We start from the raw sequence: 21,198 nt of genomic DNA, 5'->3' as shown, positions 1-21,198 counted from the left end.
TTGCCTAACCCAGCTGGAAACCAGCTGATGCAGGAGCTTCGGAAATACCGCTTGCTTAGGTCAGCCTCTGTGACACAGAGCAGAGAAATACTCTTGAATCCAAGACAGTTTTTCCACCTTGTTCACAGAAAAATAAGCAAAGAGTTTCTTAAGTGCCCTGATGAGGTGCAGATCCATAATCTTAACTCCGTTTGACTTATCCTAATACACTGATAGTCCTGTTAAATAAAGAAATGAGATGATTCTGCCATAGCTTATTTTTGGTGATGTTTTTCTTTCTTATCCAAGTCCTCACAAATTATTGGTCTATATACATAAGTTAACAAACTACAGCCTACAGACCATATCCAGGTTATCATCTGTAATTGTAAATTAAGTTTTACTGCGTACAGCCACACTCATTCATTTACGAAAGCCTATGGTAAAGAACCTGCCTGCCAGTGCAGGAGATGTAAGAGACTCAGGTTAAATCCCTGGGTGTGGAGGAAGATCCCCTGGAGAAGGAAATGGCAACCCACTCCAGTATTCTTGCCTGGGATATCCCATGGACAGAGGAGCCTGGTGGGCTACAGTCCATGGGGTCACAAAGAGTCGGATAGGACTGAGTGACTAAATAACCGCAATTGCTTTCATGCCTTAAAGGCAGAGTTGAGTTGTTGTAACAAAGACCAGAGGGCCCTCAACATCTAAAATATTTACTACATGATCCTTACTTTAATTATTATTATTATTATTTTTTGGCTGCACCAAGCTGCTTGTGGGATCTCAGTTGCCTGAAAAGGGACTGAACCCAGGCTGGGAAAGTGCCTAATCCTAACCATGAGACCATCAGGGGACTCCCTTACTGTTTACTTTAAAAGCCAGCCTTTGGGTCTATAATTTGACAAATCCAACTAATTCCATCTTCTAAACAGCAAACATTCCCCATCTGTAGCCTTTCCATGTCTTTTCAATTTTCTCTTTTATTTGTTAGATGGTCAATAATGGTTGATCAATTTTCTTTGCTCTTTCTCTCAGGGGGACTTAAAATGTCCCCATCATAGCCTGCCAGACCCTTTACAAATGGGCCCTTCCTACTTCTCTAACCTCATCTACCATCCCTCTGCCCTTGTCCCTCCTGCTAAATTCCATCTTGTTTGGGTTGATCTATTGAAACATGTTTACATTCTGATTCTCATTAATGCCTAGGACATGCTAGGCACACCCCACCTCAGGATCTAGGCACTTGTCATTCCTTCTGACTGGACGTCTTGCACCCCAGATGTTTACAGGGATGCCCTCCACACTCGCTTGCTGAAGACTCACTTCTCAGTGAACTTTTCCTGACTTTCCTGTTCTAAACTGCAATCACCATCTGTCTCTCTGTAGCATTCCCTCCTCTTCATCTCTGCTTTACTCTTCTACACAGCACTTATCACCTCTGGACATAGCTGTTTGCTTATTGTCTGTTCTACTTTCAACTTTCGTAGAATACAAATTCCAAGAGGCCAGATTTTTATCTGCTTTGTTCACTAATATACTTCCAGCCTCTACAACAGTGTCAGGTATGCAATAAATATTTTTTGAGTGAAGGAATGAAGATCAGGAGGCTAACAAATCCATTTGGAGCAACTGGCTACTCTCATCTTTTCACCCGTCTCAGGGTCTCTTTAACATCATATTCTGCAGGCAGGGAAAGCTTGTGAAAAATCATCTCTGCCGCTGGACCAGATGAGGACTTCAACGTGGCAAGAAAAAGAAAAGTAAGACATTAAGGATCTATGAGAGTTTATATACAGATTAGTCACAAAGGGGTCTGCAGTCAACATTTTAAAACTCAAGATTAAGAAAATCTTGAAAGAGCCAGGTCTAGTAAGCTGCCCTGGTTTTTAATTGCTGCTCCAAGGACTTGTCCCTTCCCTTCACATACTCATGATTCTCCTTTAATAAAGCTGCCCTGACTTAACCCTACATGAATGCAATGACCTTATCCTAAGAGCTCGGAGAATTTTAACTCATCAAGCCTCAAGACATCTTTCCAGCACTTAAGTCAGAAACAGTATTTGTTCTAAGAATCTATAAACTTATAACCCCTAAAAAATTAGTCAGAAATGTAATAATGATGATGATAAATAAAAATAAATATGAAGAGACTTCCCTGGCAGTTCAGTGGTTAAGACTCCATGCTTCCAATGCAAGGGGCATGGGTTTGATCCCTGGATGGGGACTAAGACTCCACACGCCATGTCGTGCAGCCAAAAAATGAAAACAAGGAAACTTACCAAAAATTATATAAAAATATAAAAATAATAAATATGATGATTATGCATAAAAGAGAAATTGCATTGGTTCACAACTATTCCTTTACCTTTTCTCAATCCATAAAAAGGTCTTCAGGGTGATAAAACTGAGAAACCAGCGCTCATTACACACAGAGTCTTGCCAAGGGTCTGGTGACTAAACAATGCCTAGTCAAAATATATTTGATTTATTATAAATTTGGCAAACTTTTTATTTCACTGTCAATAATTACTGGCTTTAGGATTGCTTTTATTGATGAAGTTGACTTTAAAATTTTGAAATATACATAACTACACAATACTGCATTTTTTTCAGCATGAAGTTTTTTTTCTTTTTTTACTGAACATTTTGAATGTAAGCCTTCAGCACAATTGAAATTTTTGCATAATCTTGATGTTAACATTTTGTCTTCTTTTTCCCCAAATAAACACTTGTCTGTCTTCACTGTTCTTATACATGTGGCTCTTTCTCATTTGGGGATTCCAAATGTATCTCTTGTTATTTTACTTTAGAGAAACATTTTATGAGTGTTCAGGTCATTAAAGCTTTGCTTAAGATCTGTAAGATAATGTCATTGTTATTTCAAAGTTAGAGGTGAAGCTATTCTGCCTGAAAGTCTTTGTTCTGTGTCACTGGAAAGGAGCTGATACAAGTAAACTATGAAATGATCTAAGCTCTTTCAGTCATCCTTTAGGTTCTCTTTGTATACAACGCTTATAATTTATTTAAAAATATTTGTATAGCTTATAAAACTATGATTAAAAGAAAGATTCAATGGCACCTTTAGTTCTAACCTAAAACTGTTTCAAATGACCCCCATTTCATTATTCCACAATAGCCCCTTGTTCTGGGTTTTTCCATCTGTTTGCTAAGCATTTTTCAATGGAAGTCTCAATTAGAAGAAAAAAAAAAAGGAGGGGGGACAATCATTTAATTCAAAAATTAATTTGGAGATCAGGCAACTGACTTAGGCTCATGCCAGCAACTTAAGGCTTTCAGCCTTGGCCACATGATCTGAAGGAACTGAGCAACAACTGTCTGGAGGCTTTAATCCGCCTTAATTTGAGAGCAAGGAAACTCACATGTGTTTCTAAGAACATTTTCGGAGTACAAAAAGTCCATTTCTGGGGGACACCATTTAATGCCCTTGTTTCGCTGATCTCATGTACTCTAAATTATTTTTTAAACTGTACATGAGCAGAGGTGGGGTGGGGCAGGATGGAGGGAATAACTAACCGTTAGGCAACTATCCCATGTTGTTAAAATAACAACTGAAGGAAGCTTCAAAGACTCCCTTCATACCATGACATGAATTTTCTTTACAGTATGCTAAAGTTGGGCCCAGTCACAAAAATGACAAAAGTGGAGAATGCTCACCCTACCTTCTCAGAGAAACTGGTGGAAGGTGCACCCCTGGCAGGCTGTTTCTCCCCCTTTGTGTGGAGCCCTCTAGGTTCACTGGGCTTTAGAAGAACTTAATTAAAATCTGCGGATAATTTTCCAGGAAGTAGATTAGGCCCTTATGGTAAACACGTTCTGTCTGGGGGCTTTGATTCTCTCCACTTGTCTTACTTGAGAAGGGAAAAGCTGAAAGACTGAAAAGCTGGCGAGTCTCCTATGCATTTCAAGTCTGATGAATCCTTAAAACTTTTTATCTGGGCTTTACTCATCAAAATGGAAACGCAAGAAACCAGGTAGGATGGGACTTCCTTGGGCAACATTTCAAAATAAAAGGTGTTATTCTCGGCACTGTGTTTCACTTCCTTCCCCTTTGTTCCTGTCTCCAGCCCTTCGAAGAATGGGCTTCCCTAAAGTAAAAATCCTTTCTTGCCCCTCACCTACGCAAAGCCAAAACTTACTCTCAAGAGAGAGTCTGATCAAACCCTTCAACCCAGAGTAAATAACAGCTGTTCTTTCCTGATCTCTCACTTTCTACCAGGTGTTGTTCTAAGCATTTGACATGTATTTCATTTAGTTCTCCCAGCATCTCTATAGGATAAGCATTATCTCCATCCCCATTTTACAGATGAGGCTCGGGACTTGCTAAAATTCACACAGGGATGCCAACCTAGAAGCTTGTTTTTTTTCTCTCTCTCTCTCTCGTTTTTGAGTCTTTATTGAATTTGTTACAATATTGCTTCTGTTTTAAGCTTTTGGTTTTTTGACACAGAGGCATGTGGGATCTTAGTTCCCCTACCAGGCATCCAACATACACCCCCTGCATTGAAAGGTGAAGTCTTAACGACTGGACTGCCAGGGAAGTCCCAAAGCTCATTCTCTTAAACACAGGACTCTGCAGTCATCATGCCTCAGTGCACTGGGACCAGCTGACTGGTAACTGCGTTACTTTCCCCAGACAGTTGCATTGGTGAGGGGACACAGCCTTAAGGAAAAGAGTGAGGCTGTAACTGTGGCAGTTTCTAAGCCTCAGTGCCTTCCTGAGTCCTTTGAAACCCAATCCTAGGAGCAGTTGCCTCTTCTGACCTTGCTATTGGTCTTCATGTACACTAAGGGGCCAATCTGGAAACAGAGTCAAACAGTATTCATAAATCAAATGACAGATTTCTGTTAACGACATGCAGGAAATCACAGTCCTTTCAGTTTTATGAATCTTAGAAGTCATCTATCCAACTTTCCATCCAAAACAGGAACCCTCTTTCCAAATCCTTGAAAGATAGTCTTTAAACCTCTTATCTAAAAAGATAGTCTTTAAGCCTCAGCCAACTGATCTGCTCTAATTGTTACAAGGTTCTTATGCACACTGAGTGCCAACCTGTCTCTCCTGAAGTCCAATTTGCACTGAGGGTGAGACAGATACAGGGCACTGCTTCCTTTTCTCTACTCAGAACCTTCTGAATAGAATGAATGATACTCTCAAGGCTACTGTCATGGACCAGAGGGGACGTAAGTGGGATTTGACAGCCTATGAAGTCAGCTCCACCAGCAGCAGCTCTGAGAGCAAAGCCACTAAAGTTACCATTTTGCACAGCACTGACATAGCTAGGGAGGCTAACTCTGGGAGTAGTCTTCAGTATCCCCACCCATCAGATGTCTGATCTGCTTTCAATCCCCAATCTACACTCTAAATTTCTATGACCTTGATAACATATCCACACTTTGACCTTAATGCCCCATCCTGGCTTCTAACAATGATTCACAAAAACAAAGAAAAGGGAACTGCGCCCCTTAAGTGCCTGGGCTGTGGATCTCACTTTGTTAAGAGCAACCTGCTTTCACAGACCCAAACTATTTGAGATTTGCAATATGTGATTCTTTTCAGAACTCATGGCTATATTTTTAAAACATATTAGCCGCTGTGACAAAAAAAAAAAAAAACAAAAAAACAAGCAACACATCCATAAGAAACTGCCTTTAAAATGTGAATAAAGAAAAGGAAGCTGTTGTGAATAAAATGTCTGCCCCAAAAAGCAAATCTAGTTTCTTCAGTTTTGATTAGCTGATTTCTAGAAATTAGCATGTTTTTAAATGCCAAAAGGTCTATGTAGCTTCTGGAACTAAATTTATATGAAAGGTGGAGGGGACAAGAGGAACTGAGGAGCTCATCTTTTGGCCTTCAAACTCAGACCTAGAGTTCACCTCATCCAGGAGGCAGTTCTGGAGCTGGGCCAGGTATTCAGCCTTAATGTAGAAGCTCAGCTGATGAAGAAGCACCAGCAAAGTAATTAAAACAGGAGAGGAGAAGGGACAGGAAGTTCTGAAATCTCTCTGGTGTTGATGACAGCCAAGTTCTGGGCTAGTGCCTGGAATAGCTATCCCAAGAAACAGCAGGTGAAAGTTTCAACATTTTGTGAATATATTTTGGGCATACTGAAATCAGCAGGTTTCATACATACTTTATTATTAAAATGTTTGAATCCTTCTGGTATTTCATCCACTTCTTACTGATTAGATAGCCAAAGAAGATAGAGCCCAAATTACATGGGTTAAGGATCACTGTGTGTCAGAAACAGTACTGTCTAAGAGCTGGAAGCCAGTTTTCTAGTCTCAACTATAAAACAGTTAGCTGTGACCTTGAGCAAGTCACTCAGATCTGTGAACCTGTGAAATGTCTTACATTTCTTCCAATTTAATGTGTCTGTGCAACATAACAGCTCACACTGAAATATATCACTATCAATCATCTCTCTGTTCATCTATCTGCCTGTCTGCCCACCTCTCTTTCTATCCATCTATTCATATACCATCTCTCTGCAAAACAGTCCAATGTAATTTCAGTTTCACTGTGTTTTCCACGTTCAGCCATAAGAGGGATTTAAAATAAAGTAACAAATGATCTTGGGAAGGCAAAATGTATGAATGGCCAAATGAATGGTAACTCAATGGCAGATTGTAAACCAACTGAACAGGAAAACAGAATGAAATTGCAATGTTGAGAAAAACTTAAATTGAGTAGGGAATACTCTATTTGATCAGGGCAGTTCCCAGCAGGGCATTTGGTATCTAGAAGGTGCTTACTTAATAGCGAATGAATGAAACACATATAAACAAAGACCTTCAGGTAACAAATGAACATGCTCTAGGGTAGGGTTAAGTTGTGAGGAAGGCACTACCAGCGTTCAGGTCCTATTGATGACTCTAGAAATACAAGATCACACAACCGCAGAGAACATTTTGTATTCATACCATGGGGTCTATGAGTGCTCTGTCCTGACTTGTTTAAATCAGAAAAGCTGGGGGGAAACAGGAGTGCAGACAGACAATTTCAAAACCAATTTCAAGTCTGCTTCATGGAGAGTTCCTGCACAGGGTGGTATGGCTCAGATCAGAGGCAGTCCAGCTGCAGAGGTGAGCGCTGGAAGAGTGAGCCATCCTTCCTGCTCCTTTCTAGCACACGTTCCCTGGTGAGGGAGGGTAGGCACTCATTAGATGCCAGCAGCAGGACCCACCATGATAAAGCAGTCAGTGTCCATCTTTCCTGGAACTAGACTTTTACTGGCAACTCTGTTTCAGAGGCCTGGCAGCAGGAGCTCTGGGGAAGAATCCTTTGGAGCTATTTTTAAAGATGATCATTATGACCACAGTTTGTTCAACCAGTCATGCTTAACCATATATCATGCTACTGGATGCATCGTTATCCCTCCACACCCCCACAGTGGTCAAAATATATTGAAAACCAATGGGTTGGCTTTGAATTCTCTGTGCCTCTGACCCTGTAAAATGGGAGGGCTTCCGTGGTTCTTTTGGCATGGGATGTGGTTAATTCCATTTGTGAATGGAGACACCAAATCTGCTCCAAAATTTGGTTCAATTATCCCCTGGGTTACAAGTTGCCTGCCTCTGTGCTTCTCCATTTGAATGATATTTTCCCACCAAGGTTCTTACGCCATTTATTGGCTATTGTGCAAGGCAACTGGGGGACAGCAAAAAGTTAAGATGCTACTATCTGAATGCATTCCAGCAACTCCAGAACATCATGTTCTCCTGAATGATGAGAAGCAAAAGCAAAACTCCCCCCTGATATTTGTATCTTCCAAATAAAAGAGCAAGATCGAGGAGGAGGACCAGACTGGAAAACAAAAGAGAGGAAGAACCTCCGGGGGGAAGGTGGCAGATGGTCCACCAGGTGGACCTTGACAGTCCACAGAACTGGCCAAACTGACTGGTGGACCGGGCAATTTTTAGCACTGAGTGCAGTGTGAGCCAGAGCGCACCAGCCATATGGCGCATTGCCAGGCTTCTCTCCTAGTGACATTCCAACCAGATAAGCAGTACATTCATTGCTGGAAGGCAGCTGAGGGGCACTAGGGAGAAAGTTAAGAAGAATGGGCGGGCAAGCAAGATGGAACAGGGATGGCATAGCACACACTCGCAACCCACATCTAAGAGGTTCCAACATGTCTGAACAGGTAACTAGTAAGGTGGCTTAACCTTTGGTCTCTGCACACCCAGGAACACTGCCCTGTAAGAAAGACTTGATTTACTCAAAGAAGTAATTAAATCTGGTGGCACAGTGCTAATCAGGATAGCATTCATCTGCACTCAGAGCTGGAAAATTCTTTCTCTCCCCTTTGTAAATGCCCAAACCCTGGGCACCTTATTATTCAGGTTTTTAATTAAAAAGGAACAGGAACAGTTCAATAACCTAGAGCAATCCATCATGCTCACAACCTAATAAAAGAATGCAGGGTGGCGAAGACACCCTCCCTTCTGCAGGGTCCTGTGAGGCTCCACGGCGAGCAAGCCAGGAGTTGCTTGGTTCTTTACCTCTCTGCTGACTTAACTGTCATATTGCATAGTTGCTGCTGAACTGCATGAAAGGTATTTCTAATCTCATGACGGTGACTGGAAGAGGTTGAAGGACTCAAATTAAGTCTTAGAGCGGTACAGCTGAGTAAGAATGGAAGGTCAGTCAGTTGACTCTTCCCACAATTCCCCGAACAAGGCAATTATTCATGAAGGAAATTTCAAATTATTTTCATTAGACTTGTGTTTTACCAATCTAACCAAAGTGATTAATTAGGGATTAAAATATTTACTCTGCACATGCTGCCTTGGCTCAGCACTAGCATATTTAAGCATTGTGCTAAAAGGGTCAGCTGTTTCCAGTATTGTTTGGAATTCATTTCCTATTTTCTGTGTAAAAGGGCACTGACACGCATGTCTATACCATACTTGGGGTCTCTCCAGGCATCAAACTGGAGAAGGAGAAAGAGGCTCCAGAGTTCCCACCCTTTACTCCCAAATTTCCTCTTTGTTAGAAGCACTTTGTGTCAATGGCCATAGTTTGGTAGTACCTGCGCCTTTGTAACCGGAGAAGGCAATGGCACCCCACTCCAGTACTCTTGCCTGGAAAATCCCATGGACGGAGGGGCCTGGTGGGCTGTAGTCCATGGGGTCGTGAAGAGTCAGACACGACTGAGTGACTTCACTTTCACTTTTCACTTATGCATTGTAGAAGGAAATGGCAATCTACTCCAGTATTCTTGCCTGGAGAATCCCAGGGATGGGGGAACCTGGTAGACTGCTGTCTGTGGCATCGCACAGAGTCAGACACGACTAAAGCGACTTAGCAGCAGCAGCAGCAGCGCCTTTGTAACAAGGCGTTCAGAATGCCCAGGGTCAACACAACACCCTAATCAATGACTCCTGATGCAGCAGTGACAGACGGACAATAAGCTACACCGTGGCACATGGCTGTGAAGGAGAACACCGAAATGGGAGGATTTTTGAGATTTTAGGGGGATTTTCAGCACTGTATGATTAGAAAAAGCAAGTCATGAATATAATAACTATTCCCCATGTGCTGAGATAGTGGCAACAGACGTGGCTACTCAGGATGCCCAAGCTTCACTAGCTCTGGGGTGCCCAGCAGGGCCAGAGCATTTATATGAGTTTGCATTTATTGCTGCTTAATGAGACTCCAAGGAGATGTGCCTTGTTTATTCATAAGTTTCTAAACTTTTAAAAGATTGTGAAGACCTTGCAAGGACAGGAGGTGGTGGAGGTACCACTCCCTTATATCGCTCCTGGATGCCTTCACAGACGGGATGAGACTCGCGGAGATTCCATGACTCAACTTGGAAGGTTTCTAAAGGGTGGTTAAACAGAGGCCGATAATGCTTAGGCATTTCCCTTTCACTTCCAGCCAACAATATTAATCACAGTTCTTCAATGGTCCTTACCAAGCCTTTAGAGAAAATGTATACACACACACACACATACATCACACACACACACATTTATGATATGTGGCTAAACCAAATTAATTGCTCCAGAAGTAGAAATGGTGAATACAAGGTGATGAGTGGAGAGGTAAATAAAACCATGATCCTTACAGGGCACAGTTGGAGAGGAGAATAGTCATTCCAAGATGTTCTCTGCAGGGACAGGGAGAGCTCTGAAGGGTGGGATGAAGGGTGGAAAGTGGCACAATTGGAAGAGGAAGGAGCCACGTATGAGGAAAACCTCCAGGATGGGTACCCTGATGCCAAGACGGAAAAGCAAGAGGGAGTCCACAGTGTCCCAAGCAGGAGAGGTCCTGGAGGGGTCAGGAGAAGGATTTATTGACAGAGTGAACAGTAGTTTGGTTAGGTTGGCTGGAGCCCAAGGAAGCAGCTGGTGTGGGGATGTGGCTACAGGTACAGAAGGGCAGCACTGGAGTTGAAGAATACTACTAATAGTAGCAATGAAAATAGTCTACTGAGTGCTTTCCATGTGCCAGGTACTACACAGGCCATATCTCATTTTCTTTACAAATCTATGTCCATTTTAGCACAGCTTTTAAGAGCCAGAATCAGGGTGCAAACCTAGGTCTGTCAGGCAGCAAAGCTTGCGCTCTTTATGAGCACAAAATGTAGTCTTAATAGAACAGAAATGGGATGGGGACAAGAGGAGCCAATGAGAGCATAGTTAGGGAAGCATTACTGATAGTTATGATGGCTTAAGGAATGACGTATGGAGAAGTCAAGAGACATCTCTTACCCCAGAGAGATAATGTGATCTAGAAGACCCTAGGCAACACACTTGAGGTTGGAAACCAGCAGTTATGGATTCCAATTTGATTCCGATCCCCCAAAAGCTTCTTGATCTAAGGAAACCCACTCAACCCTTGAGCCTCAGATTCAAAAGCAGTCCTTAAACTAAAATAATACTGCTTACTCTGTCCACTTTGTGAGGCTATAAGGATGAAAAGTATAGTAAATTAGTTCATTTAAATGCTTTCCAATTATTTGGCAAAGGCGAATGGGCCAGGACCGTGCTAAACAGTTCACTTGCATGCTTTCACCTTGTTCTTATAATAACCCTGTGCATAGGTACTATTATTCCCATGAGACAAAAGTGGGAAACATTTCATAAAGTTTAAAGTACAAGCATATAAGCTTTATGATATGATTTCGTAGGAAGTAGTACCATCTACTTAAAGAGAAGATGGTAAAACTAATCTCCTCTGACACTTCTAGAAGAAAAAAACGGAAACTGAGGTAAGGCACACAGAGGTATGTCATTAGGAATCATGTAATATAACTGAAGGCTCAGCTATAGGGGACATTTTAGAGAAGTAATATTGGTTACCTGAAATTCTGAATAACTGAATTTGGTATAATCTTGCCTCTATTTCTGAGAGAGAATGTATCAGATATAAAACAAATTGATCTTGGCCAACAGCTTTGAAACATTATCTGCCCTTAGAAGCTGGACATGTTTCAGGGTATTTTAAGTCTCAAGGGAAGTTATACTTTCCTTTACCTTATATCTAACTTTTATAGCCATTGCAACCTCACCAAGATGAAAAAGATGCATAACAGGATTTGCATTCCTTCTCAGAATATGACTGCTGCAAGCAAACAGTTCAGAACTTACTTGTTAGCAATATTATTAGAAGTCTCAACCGTTTTCTCACAGGGCAAAGTGCCCTGAGGGGAAAGAAGTCACCTGCCACTTTCTAATGTTATTTAATCTTTTTAGTCCGTCTGAGCTGTAAACTGTCAATCACAGTTAATGTTTAGTCACCTTGAATGTTGTTTAATCAGGAGAATGATTTGTATATCTATAAATACCTGATGACACAGGAATTAAGTCTTCACAATAATTACCCCACTACATCGCTTGACATCATTACTCACAGACAAGGCCAAAACCATTTTTAATCTCTCAGAGTTTTTCATGAAGAAATGTTTCATTACTGCTACATAAATGGAATTGTTATTTCATATTGAGAAAACAGGCTACTCAGATCTGCACGTTGGGCTGTTTATGATGTCTGAATGGGCCTGTCTGTTGTTAAATGCTGCCGATGACAGGAAAATTATGATCATGAGAACTGATTGCCATATGTGTGCAGCAAGAAATGATAGCAGCTCTGGTTCAGCATTTGATAAGTGATTTGTGTTATGTGAACTGAGGTTCATGCTGACGTATTCAACTTATTAATCTCATTGAAAGATGATGTTTTTCATGTAAAGAAATGATTGTAGGTCATGGGACAATATGTTGATTATACATGTCTTTGTGCCTATGGGTTTTCCTTCCTTTCTAACTTTTTTCCATTCTATTTCATTGTTTTTTAAATTTATTCTTTCTTACATTTTCCAAATTATGTCTCCTGCATATATAATATTTTTTCACAAAGAGAAATATACATTTAAAAACATGTTAAAGTGATACCATTTAGTAATACTACAGAAGCTAAAAACACACTTGGTTTAACGTATTGTTACGTTCACTCTGACAACACCAGTTTCAAGCGCCTGCTTGCCATGGGTTCTTGGAATGCTGGTCATAGGACCTCAATCTTCCACGAATGGCTGTGTCAGCATGATTATTGGGATGCATTCAATTTTGAGGGCTGCGAAAATGCTGGCTGGTAAAGTACAGTGTATTTTGCTAGAATGTGAAACCACAGATTTTTCTTCTTTCCTTTTTCCTTTCTCTGCTTCTTCTTCTCTCCTTACTTTTTCCTTCCTCTTACATATGGTCTATTTTTAAAGAGCATTTTAAGATTTGTTTCTTCCTGTCTGATTTAAAAGGAAAGCAGAGAATGCATTCATTCATTCACTTATTCTGCAAATATTTCTTGAGCACTGCTATGTGTGACAGATCCTGCTCTAGGTACTGAAATACAGCAGGAAACAAAGCAAACAAAAATCCCTGCCTGCACTGAGCTAAATGCTGTGGAGGGGAAGCCAAAGAAGCAACCAATCAAATAAATTTTATGCATGATGGTGATAACTGCTATGGAGAATCTGAGAGGAGTGTGTGTGGAAGGGTTGCAATTTAAATAAAGAGTAATGGAAATTTCACTGACAAAATGCTATTTGAGTCAAGGTGACAAGCGGAGGGCCTGGAACCATCTGGAGGGAAAAACAGGAAGAAAAGAGACTACAAGGTCAGAATGTGCAAGGAAGAGTCACGAGGTGGCCAGCATGGTGAGGATATTGGAACAGAAATGAGATCAAAGAGGTAACAGGGGCTGTTCTGGCAGGATCTTGGAAGCCACTGTAAAGACTTTGGATCCCAGAGAGTGGGATGCAAAGTTATAAAGGTTTTGAGCAGAAGAGTGCCATGATCTGATGTTTATTCTGACTCATTTTTGTGACTAGGTTAAGGACAGACTGGAAAGGGCAAAGACAGAAGCAAGAAGACTAGTAAGAGGCTATTGCAATATTGCAGATGTTTGACTAGTCTGATCCCTATGGAGATGGTGAGAAGGGGAAAGATACTGTATATTTTGAAGGTAGCGCCAATAGGATTTATTGGCCGATCAGATGTGGGGCTCAAGAATGGATTTTAGTCTAAGCAACTGGGAGAATGAAACTGAACAAAAATAGAGTTGGTGTGTAAAGGCACAAGACTAGACAAAGTCACAGGAAAAGAGGGTAGAAAGAGATCCGAGGATTGAGCCCTGGGAACTCAGTGTTGAAGGGATGGGGAGATCAGGAGCAATTTAGTCCAGTTACTTCTACCTGCTGTAACCAGAAAAATCAGAAATGAGCAACAGTGCAAGCTTAATAGAAGAACACTTTTCACTCACACAAAGTCTAAAACGTGTGCTCTCACTGGTGGGTGACTCTTCTTTCATTCTGTGGCACCTCAACTTTCAACACATGGTTTCTGAGGTCATCATGAGTATCTGCCTCATGTGAGGAGGTGCATGGAGAATGGTGCATGGCAAAATTTTAGGAACCATGCTTAGAAGTGGTACCCATGAGCCTTTCAAATTGCAAGGAAGATTCAGAAATGAGAGCTAGATAAGTGCTCATGAGAAACAAGATAAGCAGCTCTCTTGGCTCTGCCTCAAAGAAGAACAAACAAAGTGGGCTAAAAAAGACAGGCTGATGGGGCAGCAGAGAAGACAGTAGAGCATGATGTTCAGGAAATCAAGTGAAGAAAAGATTTCAAGCAAGAGCGAGGGTCAACTGCCCCCAGTCCGGCTGAGAGCTTAAGAAAGATGAGGACTAAGAACTGACCATTGGATTATTATTAACGTTGTCAGTGATTTTGACAAGGGCAGATATGGCAGAGTGCTAGGGGTATTGATTTGTTGGAATGAATTCAAGAAAAAGAAAAAAAGAAAGGAAATTAGATAGAGTAGGCAGATGGTGAGTGCAGCCATGAAATTAAAAGATGCTTACTCCTTAAAAGGAAAGTTATGACCAACATAGATAGCATATTAAAAGGCAGAGACATTGCTTTGGCAACAAAGGTCCTTCTAGTCAATGCTATGGTTTTTCCAGTGGTCATGTATGGATGTGAGAGTAGGACTATAAAAAAAGCTGAGCGCAGAATTGATGCTTTTGAACTGTGGTGTTGGAGAAGACTCTTGAGAGTCCCTTAGACTGACTGCAAGGAGATCCAACCAATCCATCCTAAAGGAGATCAGTCCTGAGTGTTCATTTTGGAAGGACTGATGTTGAAGCTGAAACTCCAATACTTTGGCCCTCTGGTGCAAAGAGCTGACTCATCGGAAAAGACCCTGATGCTCGGAAAGATTGAGGGCAGGAAGGGAAAGGGGACAACAGAGGATGAGATGGTTGGATGGCATCACTGACTCAATGGACATGAGTTTCAGTAAACTCTGGGAGCTGGTGATGGACAGGGAGGCCTGGCGTGCTGCAGTTCATGGGGTCACAAAGAGTCGGACACAACTGAGCGACTGAACTGAACTGAACTGAACAGAACTGAGGCATAGATAACTCTTTCCAGAACCTGTTGAATGTATTATCAACACGAAGATGTATCAGCTACCTTCCCTGTCATGGTCACGGTAGGAAACAGAATTCACTCCAAGTGGTTTAAATGAAGCAGCTTTAAGGAAAGTATTACTTAAGGAGATGTAGGCTGGATTAAGGGAGTAAATAACGGATGGTGAAGTCCCAGGCATTAGCTATAGGGGGAAGGTACTATCACCTCTAAACTGAAGCAAGAAGAAGAAATTAGGTTATTAGAACACAATAACAGATGAAAGAGTAGAGAAGAATAATCCAGTGGGAGTTGTGGTTACAAAGAGGACCAGCTGTGCCTGAGACAGAGCGTGGAATGGAGGAGGGAGCCAGGAAAAACTGCCCAAACCTTCACTCTCACCCTCTGATCTCCAAAGGTACATCAAATCTAATTGTAAGTCCACCAGCAAGGGAGCTCAGATGTGGTCTCTGAGCCTTGGGTCCATCTTGCCATGGCACAAAGGGCAAGAAGAGTGGCAAACTGGTCAACAGGTAGGGGAGGGAAAGGACAAAATAACAAGCTCAGATAGGTTGCTTGACTTGGATTTCTGAAGAGGAAGATGTATGTTGCATCACATAAAGGACACAGCTTTTGCTCAATTGAATGTTCAAGAAATACTGATCATATCATTACTGTTGACTATCACCTGATTACTCCAAATAACACTAAATGGGGTCTATGTGGTCACCACTTGTGGAGATTAGCACATTACATTTACTCAAAAGGGAAACAAATACTTGACTAACAATCTAAAAACTGACTCAATGACAGCAATGATTCCATAGGAGGGGACATGTAAGTTCTACAGTATCCTAAGGCAGCAAATCAGTGTATAAGGAGAGTTACTTAATATCCAAGGCTATTTGCGTTTAACTGAAAAGGAAGTAAAGGACTCTTGCCTGGAAAATCCCATGGACGGAGGAGCCTGGTAGGCTGCAGTCCATGCGGTCGCACAGAGTCGGACATGACTGAAGCGACTTCACTTTGACTTTTCACTTTCATGCATTGGAGAAGGAAATGGCAACCCACTCCAGTATTCTTGCCTAGAGAATCCCAGGGATGGGGAAGCCTGGTGGGCTGCCGTCTATGGGGTCGCACAGAGTCGGACACGACTGAAGCAATTTAGCAGTAGCAGCAGCAATCCACTTGCAAAGTCCAGTTTGTGATTATACAGCCAGTTGAGGATGTTATACAATTAAGTCATGTGTGTGCATATGTGCATGCCCCATTCACAGAAGGGAATTAGGGATTCTAGAGCTTTCCAAAATTAGCATAACCACTATGCCCTCTACGCCTGCCCCCAGCTCTTCCTCGTCTGATTTTGTGAAATACAGACACATCCAGGAATCACCTCTCTTTTGTGGAACGGATAACAGCTTTACACAGTATTCATGTTTTCAATAATATCCCTTGCAGAGCACACTGGAGGTTTCTTTTATAACTCTCCTAATCATCTTCCACCCAATACAATTAGCATTATCTAAATTAGTTATCAGTTTACCAAATTGTCTTCTCCTTTTAAAAAAGTCACATTGTGAAATTATAGGTATAGCCATAGACAGAACCAGTATTCTATGCTTGAAGACATTTGGAGAGAGATAATGTTCTTAATCCTAATTAGAATTCTTTTCCTTTCCTATATGAACTTTTCAGAATCAGGAGTGACCTTATTTTCATTTGGATAGAGGCATGGTAAATCAGCTGATTTTCATTTGTCTTGCCACATATCACCTTCTATTCAAGTGTGTTTGTTTAAGCTCTGGGCCTTTTACTATCTTTCTGCATTACTGCTTCTCCCCAAAATATCCATTTGGAATAGATTGCATTCTATTTCCCTCATTCTGCAGTATGATCTTTAGTATGACCATTGTTTGAACCATGAGTTCTGTCTCTTGAAGTTAGTGCTTCCAAGCTCAGCATCATAATGTTTCTATCAGATTGTCTCACAAAGGCTGGAAAACTCCTGATTGTCCACCAAAATCCATTTTCCCCTCTTTCCATAGCACTAGAATTTGAGCTAGGATTATGGATGCACAGTTAGAGACTACATTTTCAGCCTCCCTCACGCGCAAGTGTGGTTATGAGACTAAGTTCAGGCCAATGGGATATGTGCAACTTTTGGGACTTTCAGCTTTCAGACAAGCTCCTTGTCTCAATGCCCCTCTCTTTCTTAGTTCCATAAGCTGGGACATGGATGTGACCTTATCCATGCTTTGATTAAGCAAGACCAGGCTTGATTATTTGGTCAAAGCGATGCCCTAAAGGATGACAAAACAAAAGGGGTTCCTAACTGGCCATATGGAGTAGAACTTTCCTACCACTGTGGAATATTCTTCCTAGAACTATCCTCTTTAAGCCACTGTATTTATGATTGCTTTGTTAAAGCAGCTTAAACTCTTTGCTAACTAATACCATTTTCAAATGAGTTGAACTTTTCAAACATATTAGAAAAGATGAAGAAATTAGATCTAAGTATAACTACAGATTTCGTCTTCCTGGGCTCTAAAATCACTATGGATGGTGACTGCAACCATGAAATCAGATGATTGCTTCTTGGCAGGAAAGCTATTACAAACCAAGACAGTGTGTTGAAAAGCAGAGACATCACTGTGCCCACAAAGGTCCATATAGTCAAGGCTATGGTCTTCCCAGTGATCATGTATGGTTGTGAGAGCTGGACCATAAAGAAGGCAGAGAGCCAAAGAATTGAAGCCTTCAAACTGTGGTTCTGGAAAAGATTCTTGAGAGTCCTTTGGACAGCAAGGAGATCAAACCAGTCAATCTTAGAGAAAATCAATCCTGAACACTCACTGGAAGGACCGATGCTGAAGCTGAAGCTCCACTATTCTGGTCACTTGATGTGAACAGCTGACTCATTGGAAAAAATCCCCGATGCTGGGAAAGATTAAGGGCAGAAGGAGAAGAGGGTATCAGAGGATGAGACAGTTAGATGGCATCACTGATGCAATGGACACGAACTTGGGCAGACTCCTGGAGCTGGTGAGGGACAGGGAGGCCTGGTGTGCTGCCGTCCATGGGGTCACAAAGAGTCAGACACAACTGGGTGATTGAACAACAGAACCACTCATAGGACGGTATCGTACCCATGCTCAGTCACTTCATCATGCCCGACTCTTTGCAACCCTATGGACTGTAGCCCACCAGGCTCCTCTGTCCATAGGATTTTCCCAGCAAGAATACTGGAGTGGGTTGCCTTGCCCTCCTCTAGAGGATCTTCCTGACCCAGGGATCAAACCCGAGATTCCTGTGTCTTCTGCATTGCAGGCGGATTCTTTACCGCTGAGCCACTGGGGGAGGCCCAAGGAAAGTATCACTTTCTCTTAATTGTGGTGTCTGAGTAAGCAAAACATGGGTTTATCCAGAATATTTTCCTTCCCAACCTTGATGATGAAGTGTAAACTACAACTCTCACCCTCAACTTTCCAACATCTGGTCTTTTTTCAAACACTTTATTCATTCAAACTAGAATCTGAAAAAGGTAATTATTTCTAAACAACATTGTAACTATAAAAATAGGATCAATTACCAAGAACAATAATTTATTTTTTAAATGTATTCTTTTTTTGAGAATTTCCAAAATCAGGTTCAAATGGCATGACTCATCAATAGTAAATAATAATAATATACCCAAACAAAAACAAAAACACAGAAATTTGTATCTTTATCTTTTTGATTATCCAGTGGGAGTAACTGGCTATCCATCTGTTTGGTTGCTTCAATGATAGTTTGTGGTTTTGGTATAATTATATGAATTGTCATTCAAAACGAAAAGACATCGTCTCAAAGAAAATTGACTCATGGAAACATTGCAACATATAGAAATGCACAAGATTTCTTTGTATTTCTTCAAGAAAGTGTTCTGCATCTTTAATACAAGAAAGAGCTTAGATGTGGCATTTGCTGCAATAATGAGGCATTTTTTAAAGTAACAGAATGATTCAGCACAAAAACTTTCTCATGCCCTGAGGCACTCAAGTGATTTGAAACAAATATCCTTTATACTGTCTCTCTTCTTTTCTGATTTCGGGGTCAGAATGGCATGTAGGTGCAAAACCACACACAAGTGGATCCTTGTCAAAGAAATTCACACCACTCAAAAGATTAGTGTGAGCCATTGACCTTGTGTTTCCAGCTTCAGGTTTTTGTGATCAGAAGAAATTAGTTGGTTGTGGCAACTAAACCAATACATTAAGCCCCAGTCAGGTGGCCCCTGCCTTGTAGCTATATATTTAAGTTTTCTATGCGCTCCTAGGTTCAAGTGAAGCAAGTGCAAGAGGTTGGAGCTACACCAAGGATCCAGACAGACGCAGAGGTTGCTGGTGCCTCTCCTGTGTCTGTGGCATTGGTCATTTCTAATCAGCTTCTCCAGAATCAGGCCATTTTCTACACCTCCTTCCACGCTTCTGAGTTTTAAATGTTGTTGTTTCTAAGAACTCTGACCCTTAATCTTTTACTAATGTATTAAAACTTGTGGTTTTAATACACTCGTGGGTAAAATCCCCCACTCACTCTGGGGGGTTTTATTCACGCTTAAAATTTACGTAGCGAACTGTCAATTCGTTATTTCCAACTGTTCCTCCCCCAGCAATCTCAAACTCAAAAGAAGTAAGATGCAGCTTCCAAAGTTCCCTTCAAAAGTGCCTTGCCCTCTATTTCTTAGTTAAGGAATAGTACTATTACTTATCCACACCAGAAACCAAGGGGGTAGTCTTCCCTCTTCATTCTCCACAAGCCCCTCCCTCTGAATCAACTTCTCAGCTAAAATCTTGCTGATTCTACCTTTAAAGTGTCCGCTGTGTCCCCTCCTCCTTATGAGCAACTGCTTATCGGTCCTATTATCACACAAGTCACTTGTAAGTTTCTGAGTTGGATCCCTGGATCCTGGTTTGTGAGCCTCTCACCTTCAGTTCACTCTCCTATTGCAACCAATACATGAAATTTTCTCTCTCCAGTGGTCCTACACTTAAGGAAATTGAGGAGCTTCCAATAGAGCAAAGCCCAAAGTTCTCATCAAAGCCCTTATGCCTTCCGGCTACTTATCTCCAGTCACTGCCCCGGAAGCAGTTCCTGCTTCCAGCCGTGCTCCAGACAAAGTGAGCTTCTCATCTTGGCGTTTCAAGCATAGATGATGACTTTGTCCACGTTATCAGCATCACCAGAATACCCACTCTACTCTGGTCATCTCAAAACTAGCTCACACGTTTCTCTTGACTGTCCTGTCTGCATCTATGTACATGGAGTTGATCTACCCTTCTTCACACCACTGGGTGCTTTGCACATTTGTCTTCCCAGTGGTTATCTCACTGTAGAAAATGAGTTATTTACATTGCTTTCTGTTTCTCCTAATTAACTGAATCCCTTGAACCCTGAGATCAATTTTTTAAAACACCTCAACATCTCAGATCTACTACAGAACTTGGCACATAGTGAGATCCACACATGTCTACTGAATGAAGGCATGAACATGCTTGCTGAAGACATGGTTACTCAGAGTGGCTGTATTAGTCCAGGTTCTCCAGAGAAACCAAACCAATAGAATACACACATGTATACATACACATAAACATAAATATACAGACATACGTAAAAGGAGGTTTATTGTAGGAAGTGGCTTACGTGATTATGAAGGCTGAGAAGGCCCACAGTCTGTCATCAGCAAGCTGGAGACCCAGGAAAGCCAGCAGTGCAATTCTAGTCTGAGTGCAAAGGCCTGAGAACCAGGGGAGCTGGCCTCTTTTGAGGTTATGCAAAGTCACTAGAAGAACAACAAATAAATCAGTTATCTCATTTCTGCAGCCATATCTATAAAACAAGTTTATAATCTAAGTTGTAAATGTATAAATGCTGTTTATAAAAGTCTCATTTGTTTAAAAATGTCCCATTTGGAACATGATCCCTTGACCCCTTTTCACTAGTAGTTTTTTGGGTTACCTCTAAGAGATAAAGGGCAACTATGTCATGAGTTCACATGAAGACAGAATCTGTCTTAGTCACCTTTTAACTCTCACAAGCCTAATACAAACAAATAATACAAAGATATAAGAATTGAGGAAACTTACTCTTAGCTTTGGGGGAAACTCTTCATTTATCATAGTAATTGATAGTTCAAGGTAATGAATGTATAATCCACAAGTTTTAATTATCAGAATAGTTTTTAAAGCTGGACAATTATACATAAATGAAGCTTATATCTACGTTTGAAATTATAATTTTCTT

Source organism: Capricornis sumatraensis, chromosome 2 (genome assembly GCF_032405125.1).
Source record: "Capricornis sumatraensis isolate serow.1 chromosome 2, serow.2, whole genome shotgun sequence".
Taxonomy (NCBI): Eukaryota; Metazoa; Chordata; class Mammalia; order Artiodactyla; family Bovidae; genus Capricornis; species Capricornis sumatraensis.
The sequence above is the reverse complement of the archived record's forward strand: the minus strand, read 5'-3'. Positions refer to the sequence as shown.